General features: G+C 38.3%; 1 protein-coding gene across 1 annotated transcript in view; it reads right to left on the bottom strand.

The window, feature by feature from the left end:
• The window catches only part of CFAP161 (cilia and flagella associated protein 161), an 82,009-nt gene extending 70,725 nt beyond the window's left edge, over positions 1-11,284 (bottom strand). The window contains exon 1 of the mRNA XM_001367504.5: positions 11,236-11,284. The gene's annotated coding sequence lies outside the window, so the exon portion shown is untranslated. The remainder of the gene's footprint in view (positions 1-11,235) is intronic.
• Positions 11,285-11,492: the final 208 nt, after the last annotated feature.

An 11,492-nucleotide genomic window follows, 5' to 3' on the forward strand; every position in this document is an offset into this window, starting at 1 on the left:
GATTGGCTAACATGACAGCAACAGAAAGCAATGAATGTTGGAAGGTATGTGGCAGAGTCAGGATATTAATGCACTGTTGGTGGAGTTGTGAATTGATCCAACCATTCTGGAGGGCAATGTGGAACTATGCCCAAAGGGCATTTGATCCAGCCATAGCATTGCTGGGTTTGTATCACAAAGAGATAATAAGGAAAAAGACCTGTACAAGAATATTCATAGCTGCGCTCTTTGTGGTGGCAAAAAATTGGAAAATGAGGGGATGCCCTTCAATTGGGGAATGGCTGAACAAATCGTGGTATATGGTGGTGATGGAATACTATTATGCTCAAAGGAATAATAAAGTGGAAGAATTCCATGGGAACTGGAACAACCTCCAGGAAGTGATGCAGAGTGAGAGGAGCAAAACCAGAAGAACATCATACACAGAGACTGATACACTGTGGTAATGGACTTCTGCATTAGTGGCAATGCAGTGATCCTGAACAACCCAGAGGGATTTATGAGAAAGAACACTATCCACATTCAGAGGAAAAACTGTGGGAGTAGGAACACAGAAGAAAAACAATTGCTTGATTACATGGGACAAGGACTATATAATTGGGTATATAGACCCTAAATGAACATCCTAGTGCAACATCAACTGCATGGAAATAGGTTCTGATCAAGGACACATGTAAATCCCAATGGAATTATGCATCAGCTACTGGAATGGCCGGGGGAGGGGATAGAGAAATAGAATATGATTTTTGTAACCAAGGAATAATTTTTGAAATTGATCAAATTACATTTAAAAAAGTAATAGCACCTATCTTGCAAGGTTGTTTTGTGGATCAAGTCTAAAAAGCACTTAGTACAATGCTTGTCACAGAATAGGTATTTAGTAATCCCATAGAGGGGTTTTTTAACCGGGAACTCTACATATATATTTTATAACTTTCAATATACTTGGTTTCCTTTGTAATTCTATAGATTTTATTATATACTTCTAAAACCATTTCAAGGAGTCCAGAAGTTTCACCAGGCTCCTAAAAGGGTCAATGAAATTAAAAGAAGGTAAGGATCCCACTTTAGATAAAGTCACCAAAACCCTGAAAGAACTACATACATCTGAGACTTGTACGGTAAAAGCTGGATCCAGATGAAATTGAGAAGAGACTAAAGCTCTCAAGAGCAAGCTCTGTTCTCTGTCCTGCCTGTATTGGTCTGACAGAGACCTCTCACGTTGTCTGACCACTGCTATCTCATTCCAAAGCTACTCAATGTCAAGCCCTGGCAAGGAGGAGTCTGCCCCATGCTTTCTGGTCCTCCTACCCTCTCCTTTTGACTTTGAGTTCAGCACACACATGTCTTTCCCATACCCTTTTCCTCCAAGCTCACTTCTCATCATCATCCCCAGACTTAGATCCCTCCTTGCTCTGTTCAGCAGAGTGGCTATAGAGTGACAGCTGGAATATGGAAGAAACCTTAGACTTGTACCATTTAAAGCCAGAGCAAAGATGGAAGAGTCAGAAACAGGAGATATAGAAAGATAAATTTAGGCTTAATATAAGGAATTTTATAACACTTAGAACTATCCAAAAGTTTATAAGGCTGTATAGAAAGGCAGAGGACCTTATTGAAGGTCTAAGCAGAAGTTGAATAGCCACTTGTTATTTGTAAAAGAAACTATAAAAAAGTTATCTTAAAAGAAATTCTTGTTCAGGTTCAAGTTGGACTAGATGTCCACCTTCCTAATTCTTCAGTTTTAGTTTCTGTGGGAAAAGCTTCAGTTCTCTCTTTAGTATGAAGAGAATTGAACTAACCCTGAACTTCACAGCAAGATAAGAGCCTGAACAAACTTGGGCACAAAATTGAAGGGTTTGTTTTGTTTTGTTTTGTTTTGTTTGGGGGAGGGGAGGATATCTTAAAAAACAATATCCTCCAGGACATTTGCATTGCATTCCCCTTGAAGAAGTCTAATGGCCAACTGAAATAGGCTCTATTGAAAGGAAAATTATTTCCTTTTGGGCTTTTACTCTAATTAATGGAGCAAGACAGTCCAAAGAAAATTAAAAGGAATTTATTTTAAAATACATCAAATTAGGGAGCAGGCAGGTTGCTTAATGGATAGAGAACCAGGCCAAGAGATGGGAAATCCTGCATTCAAATCTGGTCTCAGATACTTCCTGACTGTGTGACCCTGGGAATGTCACTTAACTTCTATTGCCTAACCCTTACAGTTCTTCTGCAATAGAACCAATACAGAGTATTGATTGGAAAATGGAAGGTAAGGGTTTAAAAACATATATATCAAGGTATATGATAGCTGGGGATCAGCAAGGATTCACCTTGGGCCAGCTTTTTATAATATAACTTTTGTAATGAGATAAAGACAATTTTGATAGGTTCACATCAGCAAAAGAGGTTGGGCTCTTGGTGTACAGGTTGAGTACATGACAATTCCCATATAGGTGGGGCATGTGACTAGACTACATTAGAGACTGATGCCCCCAGCAACATAGATTACTTGACCAGCAGGTCTGGGAACACAATGGGTCACTGAGTCAATATATCTTTCTATACCTGGGGTAGGGGGGGATTTGAAAATGAGAATTCATTCAGAGTTTAAAACCAATAGATTAATCAGATTTTAAAAGTGCTCTAAATCATTACTGAAAGAAATGCAAATCAAAACAATTCTGAGATATTATTTCACACCTCTCAGATTGGCTAAAATGGTAAGAGGGCCAAATGACAAATGTTGGAGGGGATGGGGGAAATAGGGACTCTAGTAGACTGTTATGGAACTGTGAACTCTTTCAACCATTTTGGGAAGCAATCTGGAATTTTGCCCAGAAAGTTATAAAATTATGTATCCCCTTTGATCTAGCAATACCACTGTTGGGTCTGTATCCCAAAGTAATCAGTGAAAAAGGAAAAGAATCTATATTTTCTAAAACATTTGTAGCATTTCTCTTTGTGGTGGTAAAAAACTAGAAATTGAGGAGATGCCAGTTAATTGGGGAATAACTAAATAAGATGTGGCATATGATTATGATGGAAAACTACTGTGCCATAAAAAATGACAAGCAAATTGATTAAAAATTTAAAGAAAAACATGGAAAAGTCTGTATAAAATGATGAAAAAGTAAGATGAGTAGAACCAAGAGAATATTATGTATTGCTAAAGAGTTAATGTTTGAAAAATAACTTGTGAATGCCCATCTTGAGAAATAGAACTGATGAACTGAAACAAGCAAGTCATGGTTCATATAAACTTTTTTTTTTTGTCAAGAGATGACTTCTGTAGTGCAGCAAGGGGAGGAAGGTAGAGGGATGTCTGGGAGTATAGTATAATATAATATAATATAATATAATATAATATAATATAATATAATATAATATAATATAATATAACATAACATAACATAACATAACATAACATAACATAACATAACATAACATAACATAACATAACATAACATAATATAATAGTGTTTTATATATAATAATATATATATAATATAATGGTGTTTTTTACTGTAATTACTAGTGATATAGCTCTTTGGCTACACAATGGGCTATTGAGCCCCATTGTTCCTGGACTATCCTAGGATTCTAAGTTGGGTAGTAGAAAGCTGCTTTATTCAGTTTCCAGGACCTCATACGCAGCCAGTGAGTACTACTGATACAAAAAGGGTGAACTTTTAAAATATCTTTCTGTGATATTAAAATCTGATCCTTCTTGGTTCAGGGAGAGTTCTGCTCAATTTACCTCCTTTGTTTAAAACCTATTCTTTCCCCAGGGGCTTACACAACCACCCAGTTCAAGTTACCACCTCTATTGCATCAACACTGCAGAACAGCCCTTTCTCTAGCAGTTTATTGCCTTTTGCTCCCAAACAAACTTGTTGCTAGAAGTCAAACTGGGTTGGTTTTCCCTACAAGCCTTTTCAGAGTGGTCATAAGGACTCAGCTGAGTTCTTGTTCTCCTGACTGGTGGAAAGCCTGCCCTGAGCCTCAGTCATGCTTCTCTTCAGACTTTATGTCCTGGAAAGTTGCCTTCCAGAGATATGGTTCCCTCTCTGCTCTTTCTGGGGTGGCTTTCCTCTATTAAAATTTAAACTCCTAGAGAACTGGGCTTTGTTTAATTGCATTTATTTTCCCAGTGTTTAGTATGGTGTCTGACATATAATAAATAACATTTCTCCTTCCTTCCTTCCCTTTCCTTCCCTCCTTCCTTCTTTCTTTCTTTCTTCCATAATTTCTTTCTTTCTTCCATAATTTCTTTCTTTCTCTCTCTCTCTCTTTCTCTTTCTCTCTTTCTTTTTTTCTTTTTTTCTTTCTTTCTTTCATTTTCCTTCTTTCTTTCCTTCTTTCTTTCTCTCTGTCTCTCCCTCCCTTTCTGTCTCTGTCTGTCTGTCTCTCTCTTCCTCCACCCCAACCCTCTTTCTGTCACTATCTCTCTGCATTTCTCTATCTCTGCTTCTGTCTCTCTGTCTCTTTCTGTCTCTTTGAAACACATACAAGACCTCATGGAGTGGTGAAAAAAGGGCCGGGAACTGAAACTTTGATTCCAAGTTCTGTCAAATGAGGGACTGTGAACCAAAAGATCCCTAAGGCTCCTATTAGGGGACTCGGGAATCAGAGATACTGGACCCACATGTGAGGTCAGCAAGGAACAATTCTGCCCATTGTCCTCATGTGGCTTTGCAGTGGGGGAATAAAAGGTCGCCTACAGTGTGCTGAAAAGGAACCTAGAAGGCTGATGATACCTCGCAGGAGAAAAAGCAAGGCGAAAGTTCGGTATTTATTTGTCCATGTAAATTGGGTTATTCCATTTTCTACGGGCCCTGGTTCAGCGTTTTTGATGCTTCTTCAGTGTGTCTGCTCCCTCTACTGAACATAAGCCTTGACCTTTGCTGTACCGATCTCAATGTGGTAAGATCAAAGAACCCACCGCTGCGCAGGCCTGTTAGAAGACAGCTGGCATCTCAGCAATGGACGGCCTCCTAATGAGCACCAGACCCTGCTGGAAGTCCCTGGGCCACCGCTGCTGAAAGGGCTCTTCTCAAAAAGATCTTCCCTTCCTCTCCCCCCAAGAAATTAAAATGCAGAGTGCTGAAAACATTGTCATGTTACAATTGGAGTTTTCACTACCTCCAAACAGGAAGCAAAGATATAAACCAGGCACATCTTCAGGTCTGACTTCAGCGGCAGAATATTGAGAAATCAGGGAAAGGAAAAAAATCATGACCTTTAAATCTCACCGCTGAATAGCCAAATAAGTGGGAACTGCAGGCAGCTTGTGATCTACTAAGACAAAATAAGAGGTTGTGTCTGCAGCAGAAATTTTCCTTCAAAGTGTTTTTAACTAGTCTGGGAGGAATAAGAACATCATATGTATTCATGAGGCACTGAGCTGCTTTACCCGGGAGAGGCGTGAGAACTCATTTTCAGAATATCTTAGAGAGGGGAATAAAAAGTATGGGGGGAGGGGGGAGCGGATAATTTAAGTTCCCTTCTGCCCACAAACTCAAAGATAAACTCTAGCTTATGCATTTCCCTCTAATAGGAAAATCAGTGACAGAATGGGAAGAGTGAGAATTATATAATCAATCACTTACTTCTCTAGTCCTCAGTTTTCCCCTCTGAAAAATGGGAATGGGATTCTTTCTTTCTTTCTTTCTAGCTCACAGCATTCAAATAAGATAATATTCACAAAGTGTTTTGAAATGATCATATGTCATATAATGATACTTATCTGCTACTTTCCTTCTTTGTCTTCAACTTTTTTCCTTTCTTTTTTAATCTTATTTTTACTTTCCTTCCCTTCCCCCCCCTTCTTTAAAGTTTTGGTCTCAGAGTGAAATATTAGTTACATTTCTGTTTTATTTCTCAGAATGTCAGGGTCATTTGGCACTCATGTGACAGATACTATAACCAAAATCCCTTGCCAGGACTCACATTTGCATTGTCCTGGGGAGGTTATAGAGTTAAGAGTATTTGGGGGCTGGGAAAGGAATGTCCCTGATGTACGGCTGCAGCCTGGTTCTAATTTTAGCACCAACAGAGCATTTCACTTCCTGGAGGTATCTGATTGCTGATGCTCTCCTGCTTGTTTCACTGGGCTGATATCAGACATGTGGAAAAAATTAAAGGCAAACGAATTGCCAAACTAGGTCACACCCATGATCTATCTAGTTCAGGATTCTGACTCTGACAGTGGCACCAAAAGAGTCCTGACTGGCCTCCATGTCAGTCTGAAAAGGTTAGGGATGTATCCCCAATACATACAATTTCCCTTATCTGTCATTCATAGATTTTTTCCCTAAATTTCAGTCATAAATCTATTTCTATTTTTCTCCTGTTTCACTTTTTTGAAGTAGTAGAAACTCATGATTTTTAGCTGATGGGGAGCTCAAGAGAGAAACCTTCTTCATGGTAGGGTCTGAGTAGGATCACAGGGGTAAGCAGAAGTCCCTATTCCACCAGGGTAAGGGTAACCCTAACTGCCATAGAGATTGCTGGGAAATTGAAAGAGATTGTTTTTTCTTTCTGATGCCCATTGAGATGGGGACTGGTTTGTGACATCCTGGTGGATCAGCAGCAAAAGAAAGAAGGTAATTCATCTCAAGCACAGCCTCACTGGGATTGGACACTACTCCCTTCAAAGATGAAGCCTGTCTAATCTTTGGATTGTGGTGGTTGTTCCTTCATCGTTTTCAAAAAGATGTCTTGACTGGGGTGTGAACTGGATTTAAGTGAGACAGAATTGCATAGTTATTAGCCTCCTTCTCTCTTCGAGTCATCAAAGTCATTTGTAAAGACAGAGTCTCTAATCTTTGGATTATGAGTTTCATGAAGATAGTTGAAGTGAAATACAGGACAAGAGTTAGATTAGAAGACAATGGAACTGGATTTGATTCCTAGTTCTCCTACTTTCCACCTATGTCAGTCAGGCAATAAATGTTTGATGTTTCTATGATGTGCCAAGCAGCTAATTACTAGTGAAGCAAAAAGAGGCAAAAGACAATCTCTGTCCTCAAAGAGTTCGCAATCTAATGGGGAGACAAGCAAACAAATAGATACAAACAAAATATTTGAGCTAAGGAGGAACAACAAAGTGGGAAAAAAAAGTCTTTATAGCAAATCTTTCTGATAAAGGCTTCATTTCTCAAATGCATAGAGAATTCTGTCAAATTTATGAATATAAAAAGCATTTCCCTAGTTGGCAAGTGGTCAAAGGATATGAACAGGCAATTCTCAGATGAAGAAATTAAACTATCTTTAGTCATATGACAAAATACTCCAAACCACTATTAATTAGAGAAATGCAAATTAAAACAATTCGGAGAGAACAATGAGTTGGCTCTATGGATTTGAAGCCAGGGCTACAAATGGGAGGTCCTGGGTTTGAATATGGCTTCAGACACTTTCTAACTATGTGACCCTAGATAAGTCATCTAACCTCCATGACCTATCCCTTACTGCTCTTCTGCCTTGGAACCAATACCAGGATTGATTCTAAGATAGAAGGTGACAGTAAAAAAAACCTCTGAGGTACTGTCTCATACTGGCTAATAAGGCTACTATTGAGGCTATTGAGGTGACTGGCTAATATTACAAAAAAGGGAAAATGATAAGTGCTAAAGGGGACATGGAAAAATTGTGACACTCATATATTGTTGGTGGAGCTGTGAACTGATTACAACCATTATGGAGTGCAACTTGGGACCATACTCAAGGGGGCATAAAACTGTGCATGTTCTTTGACCTAGCAATACCAATATTAGGTCTGTCTCCCAAAAAAGATTAAAGATGGGGGAAAAGAACCTACCTGTACAGAAATATTTATAGCAGTTCTTTTTGTGGTGGCAAAGAACTGGAAACTTGAAAGGATGTCCATCAATTGGGGAATGGCTGAATGAGTTAGGGTATAAGCTTGTACTGGGATACTATTGTGACATAAAAAATTATAAACAAGATGATCACAAAAAAACCTGGAAAGACTTATATAAAGTGATGCAAAATGAAGTGAGCAGAACCAGGAGAACATTATACACAGTAACAACAATAATGGATAATCATCAATTATAAATGACTTAGCTACAATCAACAAGGCAAAGATACAAGACAATTTCATGGGACTCATGATGGAAAAAATATGCATTGCCATAGAAAGAACAGCAAAGTTCAAATGCATTGAAACATACCATTCTTCACTTTATTTCCTCCAGGAATTTTCTCTAGTGTAAACAATATGTCTTGTTTCATGGCATGAATTTGACAAACTTGGAAATATGTATTATCTGATAACATAGTTATACTTCTATCATATTACCTGCCTTCTTGGGGAGGAGGAGGGATGGGTAGAAAAGGGAGAGGGAGAGAGAGAGAGAAAGAGAAAGAGAGAACATGGATTGCAAAATGTCAGAAACAAATATTTAAAATTGTATCAGCATGTAATGTGGAAAATTTTTTTAGAAAAGATAAATAAGAAATATACAAGAAAAGGAAGGAACTAAAGTTAAGAAGAGTTTGGAAAGTCTTCCTGTAGAAGATAAGATTTTGTTGGAAATTAAAGAAAACCAGTGAAGATGGCTTGTTGGGAATTAAAGAAAATCAGTGAAGATGAGAAGGGAGAACATCCCAGGCATGTTGAACAGCCAGAGAAAATGGCCAGAGGGGAAGGATTGAAGACTACTTGGTGGAGAGTAAGGTACAAAAAGACTGGAAAGTAGGAGAGGACCAGATTATGGAAGGCTTCGAATGCCAAATAAAGAATTTTGTATTTGGTCCTAGGAACAACAGGGAATCACTGAACTGACCTTAGGCAAATCACATGATTTCTCTAGGCCTTTCTAGTCATGTTGATGTATACTTCCTGTCTCCTTTTAGAAGCCTGACCCCCCCCCAAATGCTAAAAATTCCCTTTGTATTTTGCAATTCAGCATCCACCCAGAACCATAGCTTACAAACTCCCCATTCCATGAACAAACAGGGTAGAGCCTCCTATAGGTGACTGACCACATCACCAGTAGAAGAATACACCTTGACATTATGTATGATGGTAGAGGACATATACAGAGGAAGCAAGTACACCCAGAAAACATGCACATACAAGTCCATATGCTAGAATTTCATAAGTCTAGGGCAAGCAGGAAGACATATAGAAAAAGCAGTGTTTCTCATATCATAGTATAAGAAATTTTGAAATACCTCCAATTTTTTAATGACCCTCGTGTTGTTTATGAATAAGAATTAAACCTAAAAAATTTTAGACATTATTACAGGAGTTCTGCCAAAGTTTGTTTTAAAGTGATGGGTTTTACCTGTGTGAAAAGTTGGAAAACTACTGATAATAGGACATATGTGGCTTCTGTGGGCATGTGAGCTAAAGCAACTTATCCTTCTCATACTACTAATGGTGGCACAAGCCCGTAATTCCTGAAGGTTATAACTGATGGATCTCTTGAGCTTGGAGGTTCTGAGCTAGTAGGTTATGCCAATCAAGTCTTCATTCAGTTCACTATTCATATACTGATTCCCCCAAACCAGGCTACCAGATTTTTTAAGGAGGGGTGACCTGGCCCATGTTGAAATGGAACATACACCGATCAGTTGGATCAGACTTTAAGTAGTCCCTGCACTGGTAGGTGAAGCAAAATTCAGACATCCAGGCTTTAAAAAAAAAAAAGACTAGGGGCAGCTAGGTAGCTTAGTAGACTGAGAGCCAGGTCCAGAGCCTGGGAGTCTTAAGTTCAAATGTGGCCTCAGACACTTCCTAGCTGTGTGACCCTGGGCAAGTCACAACCCCTATTGCCTAGCCCTTACTGCTCTTCTGCCTTAGAACCAATACATAGTATGGATTCTGAGATGGAAGGTAAGGATTTAAAAAAAAAACTAAATAAAAATAAATGTTTGTTGACTTCCTGATTTGTGTTTAATAAGTTACACAGAGTAGGCACTAAATAAAAATCTAAATAAATGTCCAATAGTTACACCAACATATTTCTATTAGACCACTTTAATGGATAAATTGGGAATAATTTGCCTATAGACCTCTGCTAGTAGTTAGTGCTGAAAAAAAGCATTGAATGTTATGAAAATTATTTGCCTATCATATTTCTTGAACATTCAGTATAATTAATTAATTAGTTCACATACTTGCCAAATAATCTTCCACGATTCTGACCCTCTTTCTCAAAAACTATCAATGATCAGCCCCCGTTTCCTAAAAATAAAATACAGACTCCTTACACTGACATTAAGGGCCCTCCAAAATCTGACTTCAACCTATCTTTCCAGACATCTCATATTACCTTTATTCATGCATTCTATAACTCCAGCCACTAAACTGGACTACAGTTTTCATAAGTACTTTTTCCTCGTTGCATTTCTATAAGCCACTCTCCAGGTTGAGAAAACCGTCTTCCCACCTCTATTTGATATGATCTTGTATGCTTTAAGTTTGTTTCAAGCCTTGCTTGATCATCCAGCTAAAAATGGTCTCTCCCTCCCCAAATTTTGCCTAGAACACTTTTCTGAATCTCTTTCCCCCGTATTGCATCCTATCTTGTAGTATACATACCAATATTCATTTTGCATCCAATCCTCATTTACTGTAACTTCCTAGAAGTCAAGGACTATGTCATTTTTCATCGTTGTGCATTTTTCATCTCAGTGTACTTAAGAAAAACATTTAATTCACGTTTTCTCAGTTTTATTCACAGCTGTCATGTGAAGACTTCAAAAGGCAAAGTGGTCTTTTTATGAAAAATTTCAATATCTTACCAGTTTGGAAAGAACTGGGTTCAAACACCTTCACAATTTCTTCTGGTTCTAAAATCCTATGATCCTATTACTCACTCTGGCACCTTCATAGTTGCATGGGTAAAGAAGAATGAGAGCATAGACAATTAGATCTAGAAATTATCTTTGAGATTAGTTAATCTGGGCTCTCAGAAGCCAAAAGATGGGACATGACTGAACTCAATGTCAAGCTCACCCTACTTAGTGAATGGCAAAATCTGAATTCTGAACCAAGAATTTTTGTATCCCAGCCCTGAGTTCTTGCCATGCTACCATGAATAACTAAATCAAAATCATGAAGAATACAAGCTGAATAAATAATGGAGTTCCTACATTTAATTTCAGGCTGAAACCCTAACTTTATAGTTCTCAGTTTTATATTTAGCTTTCTGATTATATTTTGCCTTTTATCAAAAAGAGAGAGACATTAATGGAACTCACAGTTTGCCTGTTTGTTGCTTTTTGGGTTCAATCCTGCAACTCCTCCTTCCACTAGCTTCTTTGCATTTGCCTGAATGAAGAGAAAAAAAAGAACACTTTGTTTAAATATGGAGTAGGAGCAGATGAAGGAACAGAGAAAAGACAAGTGCCAAGCCTATCCAGGCTGATGTGTTCTATCAAAAAGCAAAGTTTCTTAACCATTTTTGGTGCCATTGGGACCCCTTTGGCAGTCCGATGAAGTCAGTGTTCTCCTTCTC

Source organism: Monodelphis domestica, chromosome 1, assembly GCF_027887165.1.
Source record: "Monodelphis domestica isolate mMonDom1 chromosome 1, mMonDom1.pri, whole genome shotgun sequence".
In the NCBI taxonomy this organism is placed as follows: domain Eukaryota; kingdom Metazoa; phylum Chordata; class Mammalia; order Didelphimorphia; family Didelphidae; genus Monodelphis; species Monodelphis domestica.